This window comes from Sus scrofa, chromosome 13 (genome assembly GCF_054392235.1).
Source record: "Sus scrofa isolate SSC_HxYL_T2T_F1_AM1 chromosome 13, Sscrofa_HxYL_maternal_Yorkshire_Landrace_v2.0, whole genome shotgun sequence".
NCBI lineage: Eukaryota > Metazoa > Chordata > Mammalia > Artiodactyla > Suidae > Sus > Sus scrofa.
This window is the reverse complement of record NC_139395.1, coordinates 151,246,383-151,271,213: the sequence shown is the minus strand read 5'-3', so window position 1 is coordinate 151,271,213 and position 24,831 is coordinate 151,246,383. Positions and strand designations below refer to the sequence as shown.

At 41.1% G+C, this 24,831-nt stretch overlaps 1 protein-coding gene and 1 long non-coding RNA gene across 31 annotated transcripts in view; both read right to left on the bottom strand.

Annotated features, from left to right (window-relative positions):
* The window catches only part of MYLK (myosin light chain kinase), a 299,269-nt gene extending 296,490 nt beyond the window's left edge, over positions 1-2,779 (bottom strand). For 16 of the 30 annotated variants that reach the window (XR_014822439.1, XM_084986980.1, XM_084986986.1 and 13 more), the window contains exons 1-2: positions 2,544-2,779; positions 2,243-2,335 (exon numbers count right to left, since the gene is read on the bottom strand). The gene's annotated coding sequence lies outside the window, so the exon portion shown is untranslated. The remainder of the gene's footprint in view (positions 1-2,242; positions 2,336-2,543) is intronic. The other 14 variants (XM_084986978.1, XM_084986982.1, XM_084986991.1 and 11 more) reach the window with 1 other exon arrangement.
* Positions 2,780-9,913: 7,134 nt separating this feature from the next.
* Positions 9,914-20,242, bottom strand: LOC146397698 (uncharacterized). The gene is made up of 5 exons (XR_014824664.1): positions 20,114-20,242; positions 19,885-20,020; positions 19,061-19,221; positions 16,071-16,238; positions 9,914-12,269 (listed from the first exon to the last, which is right to left on the bottom strand). It is a non-coding gene; the product is annotated as an uncharacterized LOC146397698 (long non-coding RNA).
* Positions 20,243-24,831: the final 4,589 nt, after the last annotated feature.

Genomic DNA, 24,831 nt, shown 5'->3' with positions numbered 1-24,831 from the left:
TTGGGCAAGGTTACTTTCTAAGGGTTGGTCTCTAAATTTCACTACATTCACAGAATGAACAGGACAGGAAGTTTTAAGAATGAACAGTTCCCCAATCAGAGTTTGTTGGTTGACATGGGGGTAGGGCAGTTAGGGTTCCAAGTGGCCTTGGTGTATATTTCCAGAATATCAAGAAAGTGTTGTTCTCAGAAAGACGCTACATAAGACCCCACATGTTCATGGGGTTGCTGCACCCCTACCCCCAGGCTGGGCTGCATTCTCAAATTGCCACTTCTTGAATCTCTTAAAAGGCAAAGAGCCAAGAAACCAACTAGTTCTATTTCGCAGACTCAGATTTGTATTTGGGGGGCCAGCAAGGGGTCATTCTTGTAAATACTGAGAACACAGTGACCTCAGAGCAATCACAATCCATTCCTCAAAGACTGGGGAAGGACCTCCCCAGCTAGGACCAAAACGCCACCCCTACCTCTGTCACTGCAAGGGCCTCTCTCCCCCCAGCACCACCTGGGACCAACCTCCTTTTCTGACCAGCCTTCCCAGCAGACTCCTTTGCAGCTGCCATCCAGAAGCCCCTGCCCTAGAGTGACAGCACCTGTCTGCGTAAGGTCCAGGCAGCAGGTGGGTCCACTTAAGCTTACCAGTTAGATCAGGACCTTCCCCAGGACCTAGTCTGCTCTGTACATGTCCCCCAAGATCTATCCCCTGAGGAAATAGTCTCATTGATGAGAGGGCCAGCAAACCTTATATAAAGAAAAACCACTCCAAGGCCCCAGCAACCTCTTCCCCAGCTAGCTAATTACTGCACAAAAGCAATCAAACACACTGCTTCTCAGCCTTTTGGCTAAGATCAAGTGAAGAAACCAAACACACAAATCCTTTCCCACTGTAGAGCAGTTTTCCAAGTCCATGCCTACTGGTGTATCAGAACCAGCATCTTTTCGTATCATCTGTGGGTGAGGGGACAGACATGCACATCCTGGGGAAAAGGCTCTTGTGCAAGTCCCCAGGGTACCCTCTACCCAATCCAGTAGTGAGCATCCAGCCACTCCCCAACTAGGACCAAGCCTCTAGGCTGCTCTGGCTAAAGGCTCTTGGCCCACTTAGAATGGAAGACAAAAGGCCAGCCTCACTCAGGACACCATGAGCCTTCAAGCCGAGGGCATTATGGTACCAGCAAAGTCACTTTCTCTAGGGTGCAGGGCAGGGAAAGAGACTAAGACAGAGGATCACCAAAGAAAGAAGGGGATCAAGGGGAGCATGAATTTAAAAGTAAAGAGATGGAGGGGAAGAGGGAAATGAAATGGGGGAAAAAAAAAACCAACAACTATTTACTGGAACCTAGAATAGTTTTTGGGGACCCAATAAGGTTACCAGAAGCACTTACAGTTCCTCCAGAGATTTGTATGGATCTCTGGGGCTTTGAAATGTGAGGAGTTCCCTGAATGATCCTCTCAAGCCCCCACTTGCAAATAACTTACTGAAAAGGTGTGCACTTTGACAAAAGATTGCACTAAGGCAGGAAAGAACTTGCAGCCCCAGCTGGAAGGGGGATGTAGCAACGGAGTGAGTTGGGGGTAGGGATGGGGGGAATTGCACATATTCTGCTCTTTGCACTTGGGGAGAATAGGGATGGTGAAAACCAGTGGTCTGAGACCTGGCACTATTCCCACTGCCCAGGTGCGCCCCCACCCCCACCAACTTCCCTCAGTTACAATGACCACTTTTACCCCTTCCAGGCCTCAAAGGACTGGGTCTTTCTCCTTCCTGTTACTATATAGAGGGCGTGCCCCTCAACAACAAAATGCTAGAACACCTCCCCTCATCAGCTCCTCTTTGCATCTGCAATACCACTCCTAAAAAATTCAGTCCTTTGAGTATTGAAGAGTAGCCACAAGTTCCAGGGAGGAGTTCTGCCTTAACCACTGACAGCTAACACCTGGGAATTAGTTTAGCCTAAACTTTCCAACCGCAGTGATCTGCATACAAAGGTCCTTTAACCATGGAACTCTGGCTGAAGGCAGGAAGGCAGAACAGGCGAGGGACATTAGTGAGGAGCAGGGAATGAGAGCAGAACTGCGACGCCCAACGCCCCAGTTTTGCCTGAGACCCTTAGTCTGCCTCCACTCCCGTACCTTCTCAGACTTGCATTTAGGCTGGGAGGACTTTCACGTGGCATCCCCGCCCCTTACCCCCGCAGCTGCAGTCACCAAGTCCTCCCACAAGGGCTAGGAGAAGAGCCCACCTCTCTTCCTTGAAGGCTGGCGGCGATTTGCACTCCTCAAATCAAAGATACCGCTTCGGATGATAACCGCATCACTGTCCCCAAGCACCTCACCTTCCAAAAGAGAACTTGGGTTGCCGCGACAAGCTGGAGTCACCCCTTGTGCCACCTCCCCCAACTCCTCTCCGCCCTCAGGAACCCCTCTCCAACAGTGGGGCCGGGGGCAGACTCCTGAGGGAGGGTCCCGACCCCGGATCCCCGCCCTCGGAGAGTGACTGCCAAGGGCCGAGACAAGACAAAAGCGTGGGGCGGGCTCACTCACCCGCGCGGCGAAGGCGGCCCGGGAGCCGAGGCACCGTGCTCGGCTGGGGCGCCCTGGCCGCGGGCGCGCAGCGCGGGTTCAGCGCTCAATCTGCCACCGGCTGCGGCTTGGGGAGCCGGTGAGGCGAGTCCCAGGCGGGGCGGGGCGGGGGGGGGGGGCGGCCCGGCGAGAGAGCGAGCAAATGGGAGCGCAAACGCGCGTGTATGCGAGGGACTGGGAGTGGAGCGCTCCGGGTCTCGACCCAAACTGCAGACTCCGGCTCACACGCGCTGATTTGCATGTCATTTGCATGACGCTCTGGGAATGGACCTGCGGTCCTTCCGCCACGCCCACCTGCCCTCCTCCCCCGGTAGCAAGAAGGGAATGCGGAGCAGAATCGACAGTTGGATGCTGGTCCTTCTCGTCCTTCCTCCGCACCACTCCAACTCATCTTCGCACACTGAATTGGTGGCCTTCAAGGTGTTTTCTCATGTTTTCTCCTGGAAGACCACTCCGTGCACGGAAGACCACACACTGGAAAAACTCCTTAGACTTTAAAATTAATTTTCTTTTCCTTTGATATGGCTCTCAAAAACAACAACGAATCAAGTACATTGCCCAAACGAATGCAGTTTTGGTTTTTGGACAATGTATCGCGAAGAACTTGCTCATTTTCAAAATTGGACACAATGTGCAATTTTGTTCAGGCTGGATAACCTAAGTCCTTAAAAATGCGGGCTCTGGAGTTGAGAACACTAACCCTTGCTTTCTAGCAGCAAAATTTTGGGCAAGGTATTTATGCTCTCTGCTATTTCGTTTTCTTATATCTAAAATGCGGATAATCTGCCTCATAGGAATGTAAGGCTTCAGCCAGGAAAAGCACTTAGGATAGCGTCTAACAAACATAGTTACTTTCAACTCTTAAACGTGTTAAGTATTGTTCTATATCTACTTAACTGAGAGGCAATCAGACCGAGGCAAGAGACCAGGAGAAGAGGGGAAGCTTAGACCAGGGTTTCCCACCCAGCTCAGCTGTTAGACTAACCAGACTCACCTTTGAAAATCCATTTCCGTATCTTCCTTCCCTGTAGAAGATCCAACCTTAAATGCATTTTGAAACGTTATCGTGAGGATGTTCTGGAGAAATATGAGAAAATGTTCAACCCGGCCACTTCCTTAAAAAAAATTTTTTTTTTTAATTTTAATGTAAAGACGGAGAAGTCTGTTTTGCGGTGGAGAGTCCCAGATTGAGAGACTTGAGTGTTAGACCTGGTTCTGGTACTAGCTTTGTAGAGCTTGTGGGAGTCATCGTGTCTCCGCCTCAGTTTTCTAATTTGTAAATGAGGCAGCTCCTTGGGATGTTTTTTGATTTTGTCTTTTTCAGGCATCTTCCAGCTTTGAAACTTTAGCCCCAGGATTCCTCTGACCGTTTCCTTTGCTGTGTTAAGAATCTCTCATTGGTTTGGAGGACACCTACACCGCCCTTTTAAAATTGTTTTCTCAGCTTGCCTAATATTTAGTTTGCACCTAATATGAAATATTTTTGTAGCGCTTCCTGATCACTTCACTTTTCCTTTTTATTTTAACTGTTTATTCCAAGTAAAGGAGTAGTTGTTGCTTTTCTTATCATAAAACAAAACACAAAGTACATAAAACCATACAAAGCAAATATATAGACTGGTGAATTTTATGAAGCAAACATCCTAGCTGGTCACCACTCAGGTCAAACACAGAACTCTGTCAGCCACCAGAAGTCCCTCCACATGCCCCATCCTAATACCAGCCACCTATCACTCTTCTCCTGAAAGCAACCACCAGCCTGTCATTATACAATCACTTTTGCTAGTTTAGAGTTTTATCTCCCAAGTGTGCATCTTGCCCATTTTTAAAAAACTTGATGTGCCTTTTAAGCCTTTTGTTATAATTTATCTGTTGAAGAAAGCAGGCCTTTTAATCTGAGTTTCCCACAGTTTGGGAATTGCACTTTAATAGTTTAGCATATTTGTCTATCCTCTGCATTTCTTGCAAATTGGTAGCCACCCTAGAGGCTGAAGTTCCATCTTCTTGGGCAAAACTATAGGTGGTGGTATGTTCTTTCATCAGGAGGTTTATAATATCTGGCTTGGCTCTTTTTATAGGCTAGCAGCTGTTGATGCTTAATTTCTACATTGATAAATTAATCCATTGAGGTTGGCAAAATGATATTTTAATTCTATAATTTTGTATAAAGAGGTGTTTCCTCTCATTTAGTATTTAGTTACCATAAGCTCATAACAGAGAATTTGGATCAGTTTTGGGTTCTGTGTTATCCTCAGAAGGTAACTTAATTAGGGTTCTTAGAGTTGTTGCCAAAAAGAAACGTGGAGACAGAGTTTTGGGTGAAGGAGAAAAAGATAGCTTTAATTGCTTTGCCAGACAAAGGAGGCCACAGCAGGCTAATGTCTTAAAGGCTATGCCCTCCATTGGGAAGTACTGCAGGGAGTTTTTTAGTAAAAAGGAGAAAAACAGGTTTTCAGATAGGACTCAGGATTGGGGCATACATGCATTCTTTCTTTGGGGGAACCTTAGTCATCAAAGCTAACATCAGGAGATCTCAGCATGATCATGATGGTGGTCTGCTGGGTTATTGCCTAGAATAACAGTACTTTCGAAAAGGGCATATTGATCAGAGATTAGAACAAACTGGGAGAGTTCCTGAAAAACATCACATGCTAATAATCTTTAACCCACAGGCAATTGTACTCAGGGTGCCTAATCTTTAACTTACTGGTGATTGCGTTTAGGGTGCTATTAAGCCAGGGAGGACTCTAGGCTGTTCCAATTTTAAAGCATTCATTTCTAAAAGAAGCATAAGGAATATAACTTTTCTCTTAGGCGTGTAAGATGCCTACGTCATTATGTGTATGTCTTGAGGGAACCAGGATCATGCCCCAAGGCTATACTAGCGTTTCTTGACTGTTCCTCCCATGTCTGTGTATCCCCTTCCTTCCTTGTTCAGCAACTGTCTGAACCTGTCCCTTGGAACTCAGGGAAGGTCATGGAGGCTGAATGAGGCCCATTTCCTAAGAACAAGAAATGGGGGACACAGAATGGCATATGAAAGTTCCCAGGCCAGGGATTGAATCTGAACCAGAGCTGCAACCTACACCACAGCTGTAGCATTGCCAGATCCTTAACCCACGCCATCAGGCCATGGATCAAACTGGCACCTCCAACAGAAACAAGCCAGATCATTAACCCACTGTGCCACAGTGGGAACTCCAAACTTTGTTTCTTTTTATGGCTGAGTAATAATATTCCATTGTATGTATAAACCTCATTTTGCTTATGCAGTCACCTACTGATGGACACTTGAATTGTTTCCATTTTTTGGCTATTGTGAATAATGCCATTATGAATACTGGTACAGAAGTATCTACTTGAGGCCATTTTCAACTCTACTGGGTATATATCTATGAGAGGAACTGCTGGATCATGTGGTAAGTCTATTTTGAGGAACCACCAAACTATTTCCGTAGTGTCTGCACCATTTTACATTCCCACCAGTAATGCACAGAGTCCCAAATTCTCTACATCCTTACCAGTGGTTTTGAAATTCAAGATTTCTTCTTTGACTTATGTATTACTAGAAGTATATTGTTTAATCTCCAAGTATTTTAGTATTTTCCAGCTATCTTTCTATTATTGGCTTCTAGTTTAATTACGTTGAGGCCTGCGAGCAGATATTGTGTGATTTTCATTCTTTTAAATGTGTTAAGATGTGCTTTAAGGTCCAGAATGTAGTCTATCTTGGTGAATGTTCTATGTAAGCGTGAGAAGAATGTGTATTTTCCTGTTGTTAGTCAATAGATGTCAATTTTATCTAGTTGATTATGGTGTTCTGAGTGCATCTATGTCCATACTGATTTTCTGCTTGCTGATTGTCCGTTTCTGATAGAGGGAGAGAGTCATCTAACTCTCCTTGCAGTTCTATCACTTTTTGCCTGTTATGTTGCCCTGCTGTTATGCACATACATGTCAAGGATTATTATGTACTCTTGAAGGGCTGACCGCTCATTACTATTTAATATACCCTTCTTTGTCCCTAAATTTCACTGCTCTAAAGTCTGCTATGTCTGAAATTAGTATATATACTCCTGCTTTTTTTCTATTAGTGTTAGCATAGTATATCTTTTTCCAACATTTGCTTTGAATTTTTATGTCATTATTTTTAAAGTGGGTTTCTTACAGACAACATAGAATCAGGTCTTGTTTTTTGATCCACTCTAACAATATATGTCTTTTAATTGGATGCATTTAGACCACTGACATTCAAATTATTGATACAGTTGGATTAATAGCTACCATATTTTTTTTTTTTTACAATTTTCTATTTGTTGCCCTCATTCTTTTCTCTGATATTCACTGTGAGAACTAAGTTAAGGTATTGGAGGTGAAACACAAAAGTGCAGACCCCTTCCCCCCTCTATATCTGGGTCCCTCCAAGATTTTTAACTTCTATACTCATCCACACTAGGCTTCCATTAATTTTTCAATTACAGTTCATGTTTTTCCTACCCTGGCCCTGGTTCCTACAGTGGTTTCTGCTCGTGGGTTTTTGTTCCAGTGTCACGATTCTCTGTTTCCACCTGTCTGTCTCTCCAATACTGGCAGCAATGGTTTGCCCTGTAACATCACTTCTCTTATGGAGATGTCCAAATGTCTTCCATGCCAGACCAGAAACCAGAAGTCTCTTATCAACATTAAAAATTTTTTGTTTGTTTTGATAATAGCCATCTTAGCAGGTATGGAGTACATATCCCATTGTGGTTTTGATTTGCATTTCCCTGATGACTAATGATAACTGAGTATCTTTTCATGTGCTTATTGGCAATTTGTATATCTTTTTTGGAGAAAAGTTTTTCAATTCTTTTGCCCATTTTAAAATTAGATTGTTGGGAGTTCCTGTAGTGGAACAGTGGTTAACGAATCCAACTAGGAACCATGAGGTTGCAGGTTCGATCCCTGGCCTTGTTCAGTGGGTTAAGGATTCGGCGTTGCCATGAGCTGTGGTGTGGGTCGCAGACGCGGCTCAGATCCCGTTTTGCTGTGGCTCTGGCATAGGCTGGTGGCTACGGCTCCGATTAGACCCCTAGCCTGGGAATCTCAATATGCCACGAGAGCGGCCCAAGAAATGGCAAAAAGACAAAAAAAAAAAAAAAATTAGATTGTTGGGGTTTTTTTCCTCATTAAATTGCAGAGTTTCTTTATGTATTCTGGATATCAATCTTCTGTCAGATGTATGATTTGCAAATACTTTCTCCCATTCTGTGTTGTATTTTCACATTGCTGTGTCTTTTGATGCCAAAAGTCTTAAATTTTGATGAGATCCAACTTATTTTTTCTTTTGTTACCTTTGATAAAGATGCCATACTTAAAATTTAGTTCAAAACATTAAAGTTCCTATGGTTATTATGTTAGGAACAAATTTAAGATCTAAATCAATTATTTCAAGATGCAGAATCCCCAGATTTCTAGGAGGTGATGCAGGGAATGAAGTGGGGATTGGGACCAGGTCCCAGGCCCCCACCCATTCCTTGTCCAGAGAGGCTCTGCTTTTCTGTTTCACGTGTTAAGCTTTTGTGTAAGACTCTGCAGAACACTTAAATCTGTTTTTTGTTTGTTTGTTTTTGGGTTTTTTTTTTTTTTTGTCTTTTGTCTTTTTAGAACCACACCCTTGGCATATGGAGGTTCCCAGGCTAGGGGTCTAATCAGAGCTACGGCTGCCGGCCACAGCCATAGCCACAGCAATGCCAGATCCAAGCCATGTCTGCGACCTACACCACAGCTCATGGCAACGCCGGATCCTTGACCCACTGAGCAAGGCCAGGGATTGAACCTGCAACCTAGTGGTTCCTAGTCGGATTCGTTTCCACTGCGCCACGACGGGAACTTGCTTAAATCTGTTTTATATAGTCTGAAAGAAGAGCAACAACAGTTTAAATGAGTAGACAAATATGAACTCAAGTGACCACATTCTATCATTCTTCCTCATATTCTACTGCTAATAACCTACAGGTTTTCTATTTGCTCCCCTCCCCCACAAACACACTATGGAAGTTTATTTTAGTAACCATAGAGGGAAGTGCTATAAAAACTTAGTGTGCATAAAAACCCAGCATAGCAAAGACCATATTTAAGGACAAAATGAGCACATGATGAAAAATGAAATGGAAATCATAGCTGAGAAATCTACATATAGTAAAGCAAATTTGGGGGTGTTTATATGTAAAACCCTTGATTTATAAATTCCATAAACTCAATTTTCTGCATAATGAGAATCTAGAGCCAGATGATACCATCTATTAAAAACCCTTTGCTTTGCAGACGTGGAAATGGAAGTCAGAGGGTAAGTCCTACATTCCTACCTCAAATTCACTGTGTGAAGGGAGTATAGTATAGTGGTTAGGTCTTCTGAGTCAGCCACTTGGCTGCATGGGAGCTTTATCATTAGCTAGCTGTGTGATCTTGGTCCAATAACTTAATTTCTTCGGGGCCTTAATTTCCTAATTGTTAAAAATGATATACAAACAAAAAAATGAACTATGTCCACTTCATTGTGTTGTTTTGAAGGCTGAATGAAAAGATACACAGCAAAGCATCTTATCTCTGGCCTCCAGTGCTAAAATTCCTTCCATTATTTGTGAACATACAAAATGAATGAATGAGTATAGTTATTGTAGGTATTTACCTTTGGAAGTAAACAACAATGACAAAAAGGTATTCATTGTTAAAACAAAACAACCTAAATATATCATTTTAACAGCAAAATGGAATTTCTAAGAGGGAAAAAACAAACAGAAGGAAACCTTCTTTGGGAATTCTTTACCATGAATTATCCCACCATGTTTTATAAGGTCTCCTACATGTCCCTATACCCACTAGAAAAACTGGCTAATTAAGTCAAGAGCTCTCACAAACAGAAACCTGACATTAGGAGGCTGGCTAAAACAGGAATGTTCCAGATTCCTCCTCTTCGTAGGACTTCCAGAGCTCATCTGGTCCTCCCCCAACCTTTTAGCAAGACTTTACCTAAATTGCCTTAGAGAGATGCAAATCCACCTTTCCTTCCCGATAATATGAGAAGGAGTTTTCAATTCAGTTACGACTTCCAGTGACTGGAGAGTGTCTGAAAGTTTCTTTCATATGCCCAAATAATCTTCATACTGCTAATAAAAATCCATGCAAATCATGTTAGTGACAAAATTCTAAATACTTATAAATAAATGTAACAAGATAGACAGGATCTACATTGAAACAAATTAAGGGGGAAAAATGATTAAAAGACACAAAATAGGATTTTAATAAATTGAAAGTTATATCATGTTCCTAGAAGGAAAGACAAGAAAAAACTGTTAATTCGGGAAATTTTAATATATAAATTCAATACAGTTCCAACTAAAATTCCAACAAGATTTTTCTTGGAATTAAATAAAATGATCTTAAAATTCAATAGAAAAAGAATGCCAAAGAATAGCTAATACAACTGTAAATATGTAAGAAAAGAGAAAGTGTGTATATGGGGAAGCTTACTAAGTCTTTGGATTTCCTGTCGTGGCGCAGAGAAAACAAATCCGACTGGGAACCATGAGGTTGAGGGTTCAATCCCTGGCCTCTCTCAGTGGGTTAAGGATCAGGTTTTGCTGTGAGCTGTGGTGTAGGCTGCAGATGCGGCTTCAATGTGGTGTTGCTGTGGCTATGGCTGTGGCATAGGCTGGCAGCAATAGCTCCGATTCACCCTTAGCTTAGGAACCTCTATATGCCGCGAATGTGGCCCCAAAAGGACAAAAGACCAAAAAAAAAAAAAAAAAAAAAAAAAAAAAGATATCGGTCATAGAGAGTTCCCACTGTGGTGCGGCGGAAACAAATCTGACTAGGAACCATGAGGTTGTGGGTTCAATCCCTGGACTCGCTCAGTGGATTAAGGATCCAGCGTTGCCGTGAGCTGTGGCGTAGGTCACAGATGCAGTTCAGATCTGGCATTGTTATGGCTGTGGTGTAGGCCGGTGGCTACAGCTCTGATTAGACCCTAGCCTAGGAATCTCCATATGCCATGGGTGCAGCCCTAGAAAAACAATAAAAAAAAAATCAGTCATACTACAAAGTTTATTCAAATCAACATGACATTGTAATGGTGTATGAAAATTATTTGTGGAATAAATAATTGATAATATTGGAAATATCTGGATGCCAAACTGATAGTTCAGTTAGGAAAAAGATAAACTTTTTTTTTAAGTACAGGTGTAACTGGCTACCCATCTAAAAGAAAATAAAAGTAGACTACTATCTTACACTAAATTCAGAAGTAAATTGCAAATGGATCAAAATTTCAATATGTAAGAGAAAAATAATTTAAAACTTCAAGAAAACTGCCTAGGAGATTTTATGCATAATCCATGGTTTGGGAAAGTTTTCCTTAAAAGAACAAAGAAACTATAAAATAAAAGGCAGGCATATTTGACCATATATAAATACCTTTTTTTGGTATGGCAAAAGGTACTCAGACAAAGTTAAACAACGTCTGAGAAAATGTTTATGCTGCTATATTCTCACAAAGAATTACTTTCTACACAAAGCACTCTTAAAAACTAATTAGACAAGGAGTCCCCATCGTGGCACAGCAGAAACAAATCCAATTAGGAACTATGAGGTTGTGGGTCCGATCCCTAGCCTCGCTCAGTGGGTTAAGGATCCAGCGTCGCCATGAGCTGTGGTGTAGGTCGAAGATGCGGCTCGCATCTGGCATTGCTGTGGCCATGGTGTAGGCCGGTGGCTACAGCTCTGATTCGACCCCTAGCCTGGGAACCTCCATATGCCGTGGATGTGGCCCTAAAAAGAGAGAAAGACAAAAAAAAAAAAAAAGAGAGAGAGAGAGAGAGAGATTGGACAAAACCAACAAGTGAATAGAAAATTGTACAAAGGATACAAATAAACAATTCACTAGTGAGGAAAGCCAGAAGGCCCAAAAAACATATGAACACGGTCAAACTCACTAGAAATCAGGGAAATAAAAACGAAAGTAACAAAATTGCTTGACACCCATCACACCAGCAAACACAAAAAACAGCAATAACAAAGTTTCAACTGATCAAATGTGGGACAATTTAAGTATCTATAAGAATCATAATTACAGTGGACTGAAACACAGCAAATAATTTAATCCATGAATTCACAGTGATACTAGAAAACAAGTCACCATTGAAAGACGCTGAAGGAACCAATTCATTATTTTGCAAACTGATAAATAACTGGAAAGAATCAAGTATTTTTCTTGTCCTATATAAATGAATTGTACCATCGGCTATCCAAATAGCGGAAGTGAGTAAGTTTTTCTTTAGAGATGTAGTTTACGTCATAATGAAATAGGATAGAGTTGGACAGTCAGCATTTTGTAACCCTAACAGATCCGGACACAGCGTACCAGCTGTTACTAACATCACAAAGGGCGAGACAACCAGACATTATGTGAGTCCCAGTGGAGAAGCAGACACCATCTATGAGTTATTCTCACTATAAAGGTCAAACCTGAATCTGACCAAGCCTCTAGACTCCACTACCAATTCACAGGAAATAACCAGGTTGAGGAAAACATTCTGTTACAACATAGGGATGCAATATGCAAAATTCAGACCGTGGGAAATTCGTGGCTCTGACAACCTGCTTCTTCCAACAAATGCAATGTAAGGAATAAAAAGATGGAGGGAGAGCCTATAAATTAAAAGAGACATAAAAGTGTAATCAGTTGCAAATTGTGGGACTTATTTGAATCCCTATTCAAACAAAATGTACTGGCTAAGTACTGAATGAATAGTTATTGTTCATTTTTAGATATGATAATGATTTTGTGCTATTTTATCTTTAGACATACATTTATATTTATAAATGAAATAATACAGTGTCTGGAATTTACTTTAAAATAATACCTAACAGTGGGAAATGAATGAGACAGATCAACATGGGTGGATGGTGGTTGAGGCTGCCTGATGGAAACATGAGAAGTCATTATAATAAGTGCCTACTTTTGTGCATGTTTGAAATTCTCCACAATAAAAGCGCACACACACACACACACACACACACACACACACACACACACACACCCAAGCCATAGTTCCTATTGCTGATTCCATGGTATGTGTAAAGGCAATTCTTACACATTGCTGGCAGAAATGTAAAGTGTTACAACCTTTTCAGAAGGCAATTTGGCAAGATACACTTTAAAAAATACACACACACACACACACACACACACACACATCCTTTGTCCCAGAAATTCTACTCCTGGGACCCCATTCTTTGGAATAGAAGTAGAAACCCATGAGGCCACATAACAGGTATGTTTACTATGAAACCATTCACAGGGGAACTCAATCTATAGCCATCTACAGTCTAGAGCAGAGTTCAAGGACTGGTTCACTCTCCTTCTACTTAACCCTCTTGTGTGTTTTTCTGTTTTACAGAGGCTGGAAAACTAAAGACATAATTCCGAGACTCCCTGGAAGCTAGTGTTTTAGATTAAATTCTACCAGTCAGATGTACTAGTGCAGCTCTGACAAAGGCAGGAAGGGTTTGGAGTCAAAAGAGTAGCAGGATTCTGGAACCAGCAGCTTGGGACCACAACTTCCTGTGGTGGACGCTGTAGTTCCCTGTGGGGGGGTGTTGTGTGGAAGTGTTGTGAGAGTCATCCTGGAGGCCCAGCCTAGAGCCTGTTACTTGGGTCCATCTAATGATCCTAAATTTCCTCCATTAAATCACTTTCTACTTCAAATAACTAGTTTGTGTTATATACAACTGACCCAAATTGTTGAATTATAGTATTTTACATCTTCATATCACAGAACATTAAGCAGCCATCTAAAAGAATAAATTAGATCCATATAAATGACTTACTAGTCAACTGGAGAGATTTTCGTAGCTACTTCTAAGTGAGATAAAATCAAAATACATAAAGATGGGTATAATATGACCCATTTTTGCAAAACGATGACCAACTCCCTGAAATCTCTAAAAATACAAAGATCCATGCAGGATTTTATGAGCATTGAGGAAATGCTAGTTATGTATGGAGAACAGTACGGGGGTACCTCAGAAAACCAAACATAGAACTATCATATGATCCAGCAATCCCACTCCTGGGCATATACCCAGACAAAGCTTTGATTGAAAAAGATAAATGCACCCCTACATTCACAGCAGCACTATTCACAATAATCAAGACATGGAAACAACCTAAATGTCCAATGACAGATGAATGGACTAAAAAGATGTGGTGCATATACACAATAGAATACTACTCAGCCATAAAAAAGAACAAAATAATGTCATTTGCAGCAACATGGATGGAACTAGAGACTCTCATACTAAGGGAAGTAAGTCAGAAAGAGAGACAAATACCATACGATATCACTTACATCTGGAATCTAATATATAGCACAAATGAACCCTCCCACAGAAAAGAAACAAACTCATTGACATGGACAACAGACTTGTGGTTGCCAAGAAAGAGGGGGAAGGAGTGGGAGGGACAGGAAGTTTGGGATTAGTAGATGCAAACTATTGCATTTGGAATGGATAAATAAGAGATTCTGCTATATAGTCCGGGGACTATACCTGATCACTTGTGACAGAACATGTTGGAGGATAATGTGAAGAAAAGAATGTATATATATATGTATAACTGAGCCACTTTGCTGTACAGCAGAAATTGACAACACTGTAAATCAAGTATAATAAAAAAATTTAAAAAAACACTGCTACATAGTATATAAGTAAATTGTTAAGAGAGTAGATCCTAAGAGTTCTCATCACAAGGAATTTTTAAAAATTTTTAAAAATTGTACCTATATGAGTTGACGGATGTTAACTAAACCTATATGGTAATCATGTCACAATACAAGTAAATCAAACCATCATGCGATACACCTTAAACCTAATACATATTGCATATCAATTATTTCTCAATAAAACCAGAAGGTAAAAAGTAAAAAAGAAAATCTGAATAAAGTATAGACTTTAGTTAATAATAATATATCAACATTATTTCATTAATTATAACAAGTGTACCCACACTAATGTAAGATGTTACTAATAGAGAAAACGATTCCAATTCTGATATGTGAATTCTCTTTACTATCACTGCAAAATATAAACTTTTCTGTAAATCTAATACTACTATAAAATATAAAGCTTATTATAAAAAGAAAATGCTGGTTATGAATACAGGTTACAGATGTGTGGCTAGGGATTAGGAAAGGGGCTAATATGGAGAGAGGAGGTAGAGAACAAAGGTGTTGATGAAAGAACAAGCACGATGGAGTTCCCGTTGTGGCTCAGAGGTTAACGAACCCAACTAGCATCCATGAGGATGCAGGTTTGATCCCTGGCCTCACTCAGTGGGTTAAGGATCCAGCATTGCCATGAGCTGTGGTGTAGGTCATAGACGTGGCTCAGATCCTGCGTTGCTGCGGCTCTGGTGTAGGCCAGCAGCCACAGCTCAGATTGGACCCCTAGCCTGGGAACTTCCATAGGCCTCAGGTGCGGCCCTGAAAAAGACAAATAGATAAAAAAAAAAAAAAAGATATAATCCTATATATAATTTATTTGGGTATTTATATTTTATGCATGAATGCTTAAAAGAATAACCAGTATTGAATGCTTAAAAGAATAACTAGCATTTTAACCTCAGGATTATGGGTGGGGTTTATTTCCTTCTTTATATATTTATATAATAAATAAATGAGCATTTTTTCATACAATCAGAAAAAAATGCATTTTCATTGTAGAAAAAAGCAAAAAACAAGTGACTTACAATAGTAACAAAAGATATAAGAAATCTAGGAATAAATTCCACAAAAGTGTAACAAGATCTTTATGGAGTAAATAAATGGAGCATTATACAATATTAATGGATTAGAGGTTTCAGTATAATAAACATAGAAATCCCCCAAATTAACTTATAAATTCAAAGCAATTCTCATATAACTCAAGAGGATTTTTCACAGAACTTGACAAATTGATCCTTGAATTCACATATAAGAGTAAAAGGCACAGAATAGCCAAGACAATTTAGAAGATGAATAAGGAGAAAGAACCACCCATCAGATATCAAGATATTATGAGTCTGCAATAATTACAACAGTCTGGTATTGCACAGAGGCAGATAATACATAACTGAAACAGACTAAGAGAATGGAGATACACCCACAGATATTGAGGAACTTGTTGAGTGACAGAGGTGACAATATACATTAGTGGGGAGGACAAGATAACAATCAAACATGGGTTGCTGGCCTCCTTTCAAAACCTACCCTAGAAATGCTAAGGAAGGGACAGGCAAGTTAATGAATAACAGAATATTAAAGCCAAGAAACTTCCAGGAAGATAGGAAGTGGCTGCATTCCAAATGCATATGGGAAATGGCAGCCTGGAATAGAAGGATGGGTTGCAGGAGTACAATCTCATTATATTTTCTTCCTTCCTCCACCCTGTCCTAGGTGAGTCACTGCTTACCTCATCACCTCTGTTGGGCAGAAGAACACCACCACAGTGCCATTAGATTTATGTATGTTATGGCAGAGCTGGAATCTGGCTGGTGGGGAGTGGGTAACAACAGGTGCAGATCAACATCCTGACCCCTGAGCAGTCCTAATTCCTATCCCAATCCTAATGAGGAAGATTCTGAAACAGATCAAAGCTGAAAGATTAGATACCTGTCTAGGTAGCTAATATTTCCAAGGTAATATGAGCTTATGGGGGGGGGGCAGGGAGAACGATACAAACATGCTTAATAGTCCATGCTAAAGGAAATAGAATCAATGGACTAGACAAGAATTATACACACAAGGAGTTCCCACTGTGCCAGAGGGTTAAGAACACAGCATTGTCTCTGTGGTGGCACAGGTTCAGTCCCTGGCCTGGAGCACTAGGTTAAGGATCCGGCACAGCCACAGCTGTGGCTCTGTGGTGTATGTTGCAGTTGTAGCTTGGATTGGATCCCTGGCCCAGTGCCGGAGGCCAGCTCTGGCAGCCAGGGAGTGCACTCCCCGAAGGAGATGGATGTATGTACATGGAGACAGCCTCTTTGTCCCTTCTTTCAGGGCGCTGGACTGCTCAAATTTTATTGGCATAAGTGGTTGATTATATAGACAGTTTTTCACTACAGATTACTTCATAGTGTTAAAAGTACATTGGTTAACTATTAGGCTTTGTTTTTTTGATCACATGGTACAGGAGCAATACGTCATGCTTTAAAATCCTTAGCCTAGGGAGTTGGTCATGGCGCAGTGGTTAACGAATCCGACTAGGAACCATGAGGTTGCGGGTTCGGTCCCTGCCCTTGCTCAGTGGGTTGACGATCCGGCGTTGCCGTGAGCTGTGGTGTAGGTTGCAGACGCGGCTCGGATCCTGCGTTGCTGTGGCTCTGGCGTGGGCCGGTGGCTACAGCTCCGATTGGACCCCTAGCCTGGGAACCTCCATATGCTGCGGCAGCGGCCCAAGAAATAGCAACAACAACAACAACAAAAAATCCTTAGCCTAACTAAATTTAGTGAGTACAATTCAAGGACAAACAGGCACAGCGTATCATGTGGGAAAGAGGAGACCCAGCATAAACCATCTCATGGCCAGCCAATTTTTACAAACTGAAGAGGCCACATAACAATTCTTGCCTTCAGACTAGTGTCTATCTTCAAAGTGTCCTTGGCAGAGAGACAGTGTGAGAAAATACAAATTAACTTAGCCAGCTATCACTAAAAGCTTCTAAAATCAAGGACAAAACTCACAGCTAGGTTTCTTTTGATCATGAATAATATGTGTCTAATTTCTATAAACGTCATTAAAATCCTAACTCTAAAGTTTACTGTATAACTAGTTAGATAAACACTATGTTTTAATTAAGTTGGACTTAAATAGGGGAAAGTCCTTTAGAATGAAATTCCTATTATATTATTGTTGTAATTTTGTTAAATCACAAATCACCACAGGAAAATAAGAAGGGAAACTAAAAATAATAAGCAAATAATCAGGAAAGACTGAGGAAAACTGAATAACAAATAAACCAACAGGCAAGACTAGGTCACCTGAGAAACAATCCATGTTCTCCAGCGCAAACATGGAAATTGGTTTTCCCAGGAAAGCCCCAATTTTTTCCCATCAACATCAACATGAGAGCCATGTAACCTGAGGCCTGCCCTCGCACTGCACCATACAGGCAGGTCTCAGCCTGCCCTCGGTTTTTCACCGTACAGACAGGCTTCTATCCTGACCAGAAGCCCACCTTCGGCTTGCACCATTCAGGTGAGCTCCCTTCCTTGGTTAGGAACTTGCCTTTGGGCTTTTCTACCATCAGGCAAGGTCCCTTCTTCGAGTCTCTGCATTTTTTTGGCTCCCTGCAGCCCGGGAACTTCCACATGTCACGATGTGGCCAAAAAATAAAAAAATTTATTAAAAAAGGTTTTGCTTCTCTGTTCAATGCTCCTGATTTGAATAAATAATTGCATAAATCAGTTTTAAAAATTCATGGCCTGGAGTTCCCGTTGTGGCTCAGTGGTTAACAAATCCGACTAGGAACTATGAGGTTGTAGGTTCGATCCCTGGCCTCGCTCAGTGCGTTAAGGATCCGGCGTTGCCGTGAGCTGTGGTGTAGGTTGCAGACGTGGCTTGGATCCTGCGTTGCTGTGGCTGTGGCGTAGGCAGGCGGCTACACCTCCGATTGGACGCCTAGCCTGGAAACCTCCATATGCTGTGGGAGCAGCCCAAGAAATGGCAAAAAGGGAGTTCCTGTCGCGGCCTAGTGGTTAATGCATCCGACTAGGAACCATGAGGTTGCGGGTTCGATCCCTGGCCTTGCTCAGTGGGTTAAGGATCTGGCGTTGCTGTGAGCAGTGGTGTAGGTTGCAGATGCGGCTGGGATCCCGAGTTGCTGTGGCCCTGGTGTAGGCCGGCAGCTACAGCTCTGACTGGACCCCTAGCCTGGGAACCTCCATATGCCACCGGAGCGGTCCTAGAAAAGACAAAATAAATAAATAAATACATAAAATTTAAAAAAAAAGAAATGGCAAAAAGACAAAAAAAAAAAAAAATTCACGGCCAGATATTTAGTCAAAACTTATGAACTCTATGGCAGTATTTTTTCTTGTGTTTTTAATTTACAGCTTTATTTTTCTATTTCTTTCCTTTTTTCCTCAAAATATGCTATTCTAGATCCTCTGCTGGTCCTTCTTGATGACTAATGTTTTTTGAAGCAGATAAGGAAGGTTTTCCTGGATCAGTTATTTATAGAATGCTTGTGTATAAGGGTTAGAATCGTCATTAATTTTGGGCTTTGTGCTGTGATTTGTTTAGCCTTACTTCTCTACATGGCAATTGGCATCTACATTTTTTCTCCCAACATAAAGCCAGTGGATAGTGTTCCTATTGTCATAATCTAAGGATTTACATCATTTCCCTCTGCATAAGCTGTTCATCACTGAGAAGTGTACTTTGCTCGCTATTTCTGTTACCTGGAGACATAGCATCCTCTCTCTGTTTCCTCTCATGTGTAACCCAGCTTGATAATTACTGCTTTTGACAGTTCTTCTAGCTCAGTTATGGCTTAGTTTTAGAGTTGTCTCCTAGTATTACCCACAAATGGAGTTTGTACTCCTCTTGTTGGTTTTGCTTTCTACAAAAGAAAGGGGAAAGGACAACTTTACACTACCATCTTCGCATTGAAATCCAATGGAAGCTATAGTTTAAATGTGAAGGTGAAACAAACATATTCAAGTCCTCAGAGTCACAACACAAAGATACTCATTGAAAGTGATATCCAGAAGAAAAATAAATATGGAAAGCACCTAAGACATGAGTATTAAAAGAGAAAGAACAGCAATCCAAAGCTAAAATGATATAGGACACCAACGTGGTATGGGTACCTATTAGCGCTACATGCCTAGTGCCTTTGCTGTTGGGAAACTTCTCCTTGGAAACTGCAGCATTTTAAGCAGGAGGGAGTCTTTGAGACTGTATTTTCTCATTTAGCAGGTCCTGGGGTTCTAGGTCCCTCAGAGGCACACTTGGTCTTGTCTTTAAATGCTCAGAGGCACACGGTAGACCAGCTAATAAATAATAAATGGTTGAAGATCACATGGAATATGAAGACAGTTACTTGGTCACTTGACTCCCAATCTACGGCTCATTCTCTTCTAAGTCACAGTTCTTAAGATGAACTTTCCCACAGACTTAAATATCATTGTCTGTTCAAGACTCTTATAGTCATCAGTGATCTATCATGACCTTTTCTCAAACTTTGGCTAAAGATACAAAACTACAATTTAAATTCTCATACCTTTTCTGGTAGGCTAGGGAACAAGAGGAGTTGCTTTATGCATAAGTCATCCATTTTTATAAAAATCTGACCAGATGGATTTTTAGACCAGTTGGGATGGGGGGAGGGATGAGGTGATGACAAGTAGTCCAAGTCTCTGGCAAAAAAAAATCATCATTAGCTTTGTGGCCCAGGAAGAGTGGAATGGTAGCATATAGGTCACTGCTCTAAATGGTGAAGACCTACTTACTCAAATATTCATTTATTGACTTGTTCTAGTTTGTGTCCCATCTTCCACCAATCCATCTCCCTATCCTAATACAGCAAGTCTGATAGTATTGACCTAAAAAGAAGAAAAAAAGAAAAAGGATTAATTTTCTCCCTATCCACTGAGGCTCTGGATTTAAGATTTTATTTTTCCTTTACTCTTTTCTTCTTGCCAAACCACTAACTACTATCCTCCAAAAGGGCCTGTTCTGCTTATTTTGGAGATGCTGATTTAAAATACTTGCTTCTGGTCTCCTACTCCATTCTGGTCCTAGAGCTCACAGCCAAGTGCAGACCAATCTGGAAAGGATAGTGGGATGAAAATATGTACCTTGGCTATGTGCTCCTCACTGAGCAGTGGACAACATTCTTTGTTTTAGATTTGATCAAATGTTTAAGTCTCCAGCTCCAAAGGCAATCAGATTTTCCTCCTAGATAGTCTGTGATACCTCTGCACATCTCCTTGAGATCTCTATGGAAAATGAGCCCTCTTATTCTCTGGCTGAACAGAAGATAGTGCTGGGGTCCTGGAAATGTCAGGAAGCTTGTGTCTTGGTTATGGTAAATAGTGCTATGAGTACTGGGGAGCATGTATCTTTTCAAATTAGTGTTTTCAGTTTTTCCGTATATTTACCCAGGCATGGAATTGCTGGTCATACGGTAGTTCAATTTTTAGTTTTCTCAGGAACATGCATATTGTTTTCCATAGTGGCTGCACCAATTTACATCCTCACCAACAGTGTAGGAGGGTTCCCTTTTCTCCACATGATGAGGTCTATTTAAATACTGTCATAAGTCACAGACTGTGCACTGTGCTCCAGTTTTCAAAGCGCTTTGCCTACATTTATCCCTCCCACAAATCAGTGAGGTAGGCTGGCAGGATAAATTATCCTTGCACTGGTGACAGAGTTAAAAAAAAAAAATGTTTCTGGGAGTTCCCGTCGTGGCGCAGTGGTTAACGAATCCGACTAGGAACCACGAGGTTGCGGGTTCGATCCCTGGCCTCGCTCAGTGAGTTCAGGATCTGAGCTCAGTGAGCTCAGTTGCCGTGAGCTGTGGTGTAGGTCGCAGACGCGGCTCGGATCCTGCGTTGCTGTGCCTCTGGCGTAGGCTGGCAGCTACAGCTCCGATTCGACCCCTAGCCTGGGAACCTCCATATGCCGCAGGAGCGGCCCAAGAAATGGCAAAAAAAGACAAAAAAAAAAAAAATGTTTCTGGGAGTTCCCACTGTGGATCAGTGAGTTAAGAATCTGACTGCAGCATCTCAGGTGGCTGCAGAGGTGAAGGTTCAACCCCCAGCCTGGCTCAGTGGGTTAAAGGATCCGGCATTGCAGCTACTACAGCATTGGTCGAAGGTGTGGCTCAGATTCAATCCCTGGCCTGTGAACTTCCATATGCTGTGGGTATGGTCATTAAAAAAAAAAAAAAAAAGTTTCTGCCCTATCTCCCCTCCTAAAGATTTAAGAATCTGTGGCTTTTTCATAGCACAAGCAGTAGTGTACAAATATTTGCTAAACAAGTGAATTCTGCTTCAGAAGTTAATAATAGGTATAAAGAATAAAAGCCACAGGGAGGTAGGTTAATGGGTGGAGCTGAGATGTATATAAGCAAGATATAAACAAACTGTTGCATGATCTTGTCAACACCAGGAGGAAATTAATTGAAGCCTAGATGACCATCTGTCAGGGATTTAGTTAAGTCCATCAATAGTTACTAACTGCCTACTATACGATAGGCATCAAGTGTTATGGGGGTGTCAGAGATGAATAAATCCTGGTCCCCTGCCTTTAAGCACACAGGGAGGGTAGGAGGGGTTGATGTGTAAACTGATACGTGCAATGGTAGAGGTATATACAAGGTAAAGAAGTAGTACTGTGGGTTTGAAGAATAAGTGAGAATTTGTCAGGAGCCTGGGCAAAAGGGTGGTTCAGGCAGAAGTTATCACTATAAAACAGATTTCATCTTTTGGTATAGAAGTAATATAGAAGACTTTTAAAGTCCTTTCAAAACCAATTTAAGCCCTAAGAAGTCCCTAAGATCTTGTAATCTTTGATAATTATTCTATGGGGGGTGCTACTCAAACCAACTGCTTTAAATAAAATAGTGACCAGTTCTCTACACACCATATACTAAAACACCAAATTATAAGGTGTGATATAGACACAGAACCCATTTGTTTAAGTAATTCTGAGCAGAAGGAAATCATGAATCAACAGATTTGAAAAAATTATTAAGGGAGTGTTAGCTCACAAGTCAAATCCAACTTTAACTAGTGGTATGCTTATGTTCTGGACTCCTAAAAATAATTTTTAAAAAGGGGCCTCTTACTCTTATAATTAAAACTTCAGCGAGAGTTCCCACTGTGGCTCAGCGGGTTACAAACCTGACTAGTATGCATGATGATGCGGGTTCAATCCATGACTTCACTCAGTGGGTTAAGGATCTGGTTTTGCTGTGGCTGTGGTGTAGGTCACAGACACAGCTCTGACTTGACCACTAGCCTGGGAACTTGCATATGCCACAGATGCGGCCCTAAACACAACAACAAACAAAAGATTAGTCAATCTTGTCACTCTTTATTCTCTTACTGTTTTTTTCCTCACAGTACTTATCCTTTGCTTGTGTCACAGTGTGACGTAAGCTCCTTAGGGATAGAGAATACCTATCTTGCTCACTGTTATATTCTCAAGAGCCTAGAACGGTAACTGGAATATATTGGAGTTTTCACTTCACTTATTCATTAAATGACTGCATGAATCTTTAGCTGAAGGGATTGGCCCATAATATGAGCACTAGATACTTAAGCTGTAGTTCAGGTGTATGCCTTCTGATATAACTGAGTTTTGCAATTCTGTCCAACTTTCCATGTAGTTGAAGCGAACATTTATAACTTGTAACGCACTTAACATAAACCCCACCACTAATGAAAAGTAAAGATTTCTGGACAATTCACTCAACTCCAAGGGTGACAATAGGAGAAGAATGTGCACCAAGTACTTCTTTGATTCCTTTAGCCCTGCTCCTAGGATCTCTACTCAGAGAGTCAGATTCTAACTTTCATGTTCACTGGTATTCAAAAAATACTAAATCCACCATGAACAGTTTGTACATTACCTTCAGATCCAAGAAGGGGCAGCAGAATAGTGTCAACATGCTAAAGGATCGTTCTTTCCCATTCTACACCCAGTATCTATCAGGAGATACTGAATTCATCCTGTAGGAGATAAGGGGACACTCTGTATGCTTTTCACATTCTGGGAAATGGTAAAAGGCTTTGTGAGAGAGCTGGGATTTGGGACTAGAATGACACTTCTGAGACTATGATGGGGCTGTAACAACTCCTAAAGCAAATTACTGAGAATGGGAACTCTTCTCTCCTTTTTAGCCTACTCCCCATCATCACTACCATTATCAAGACTTAAATTGGAATTTGTTCACTTTGAACTTAATGAAGAACTTGATTTTTCATTTTAGACAGCACTCGGTATGACTTGTACTGATCAAATTAAAAACTCTGGCGTCATCTTTGATTTCTCCTTCTTTCATTTTCTATTAAGTCGAGCCTATTGAAAAAGTTTCCGTTTGCCTCTCCTTTTCCACTTTCATTGCCAAAAGCTTATCAATTTATGTCTAGACGACTGCAACAGCTTCATATGTGGTCTCTCTTCTCTTCCTTCTCTAATCCTTCTTATTTACCATTACTCTCTGCAATTTTCTAGTTTCCTCTGATGATTCTCAATTAAAACAAAACAAAACACCAAGGATACCCTTACACTCAAAGATTTCATAAGATGTAATGGTTACTCCTCTGCCTGGAGCTCAAGACATTCAATAATCTGACCTCAGTTCTTGTATACTGTATTATCATCTATTACCATTATCATATAGTAACCTCAACCCTTCTATTTTAGTCAGGCTGGTGTACCTATCATCCTCTTACTAGACCACAACCCCCATGTTTTGATGATACTCACCTTTCTATGGGATTAACATTTTGAGGATATTTACAGGATTATTCAAATCTTATACATACTTTAAGATCCAAATGAGGGAATTCCCATTGGGGCTCAGTGGAAATGAATCCAACTAGTATCCATGAGGATGTGGGTTCTATCCCTGGCCTTACTCAGTGGGTGGGGGATCCGGCATTGCCATGAGCTGAAGTGTAGGTCACAGATTCGGCTCAGACCCCACATTGCTGTGGCTGTGGTGTAGGCCAGCAGCTATAGCTCTGATTTGACTCCTAGCCTGGGAACATCCATATGCCATGGGTGCAGCCCTAAAAAAAAAGCAAAAAAAAAAAAGATCCAAATGAAGTTTCTTCTCTTCTGGGTCTTTCTCTATCATCATTGGGCTTCTTTCTACTCTAAACTTCTAGGAAACTGTCTATCCCATCTATTTTTCTAGGGTCACATTTCATCTTCAAATTCAATTCTTTCATGTTTCTATGCCATGTGTACCTCTTACATCAAATAAACAGTAAATTTCTGGTAAAGGTCCCTCAAGGATTTTCTAGTCTCATTTGTTCTTCAATCAAACTATTAACTCCTATAAATGTTTAAAGTTTTTCTTTGCACGTAAGGATGCCTATCCTATATTACAGGCAAAAGAGGATGATCTTAGATTATCATTAAACAATCTTAAGAATCAAACTTGTGCTTATGAATAATAATTCCCATATATGGGAATAGACAAATGACA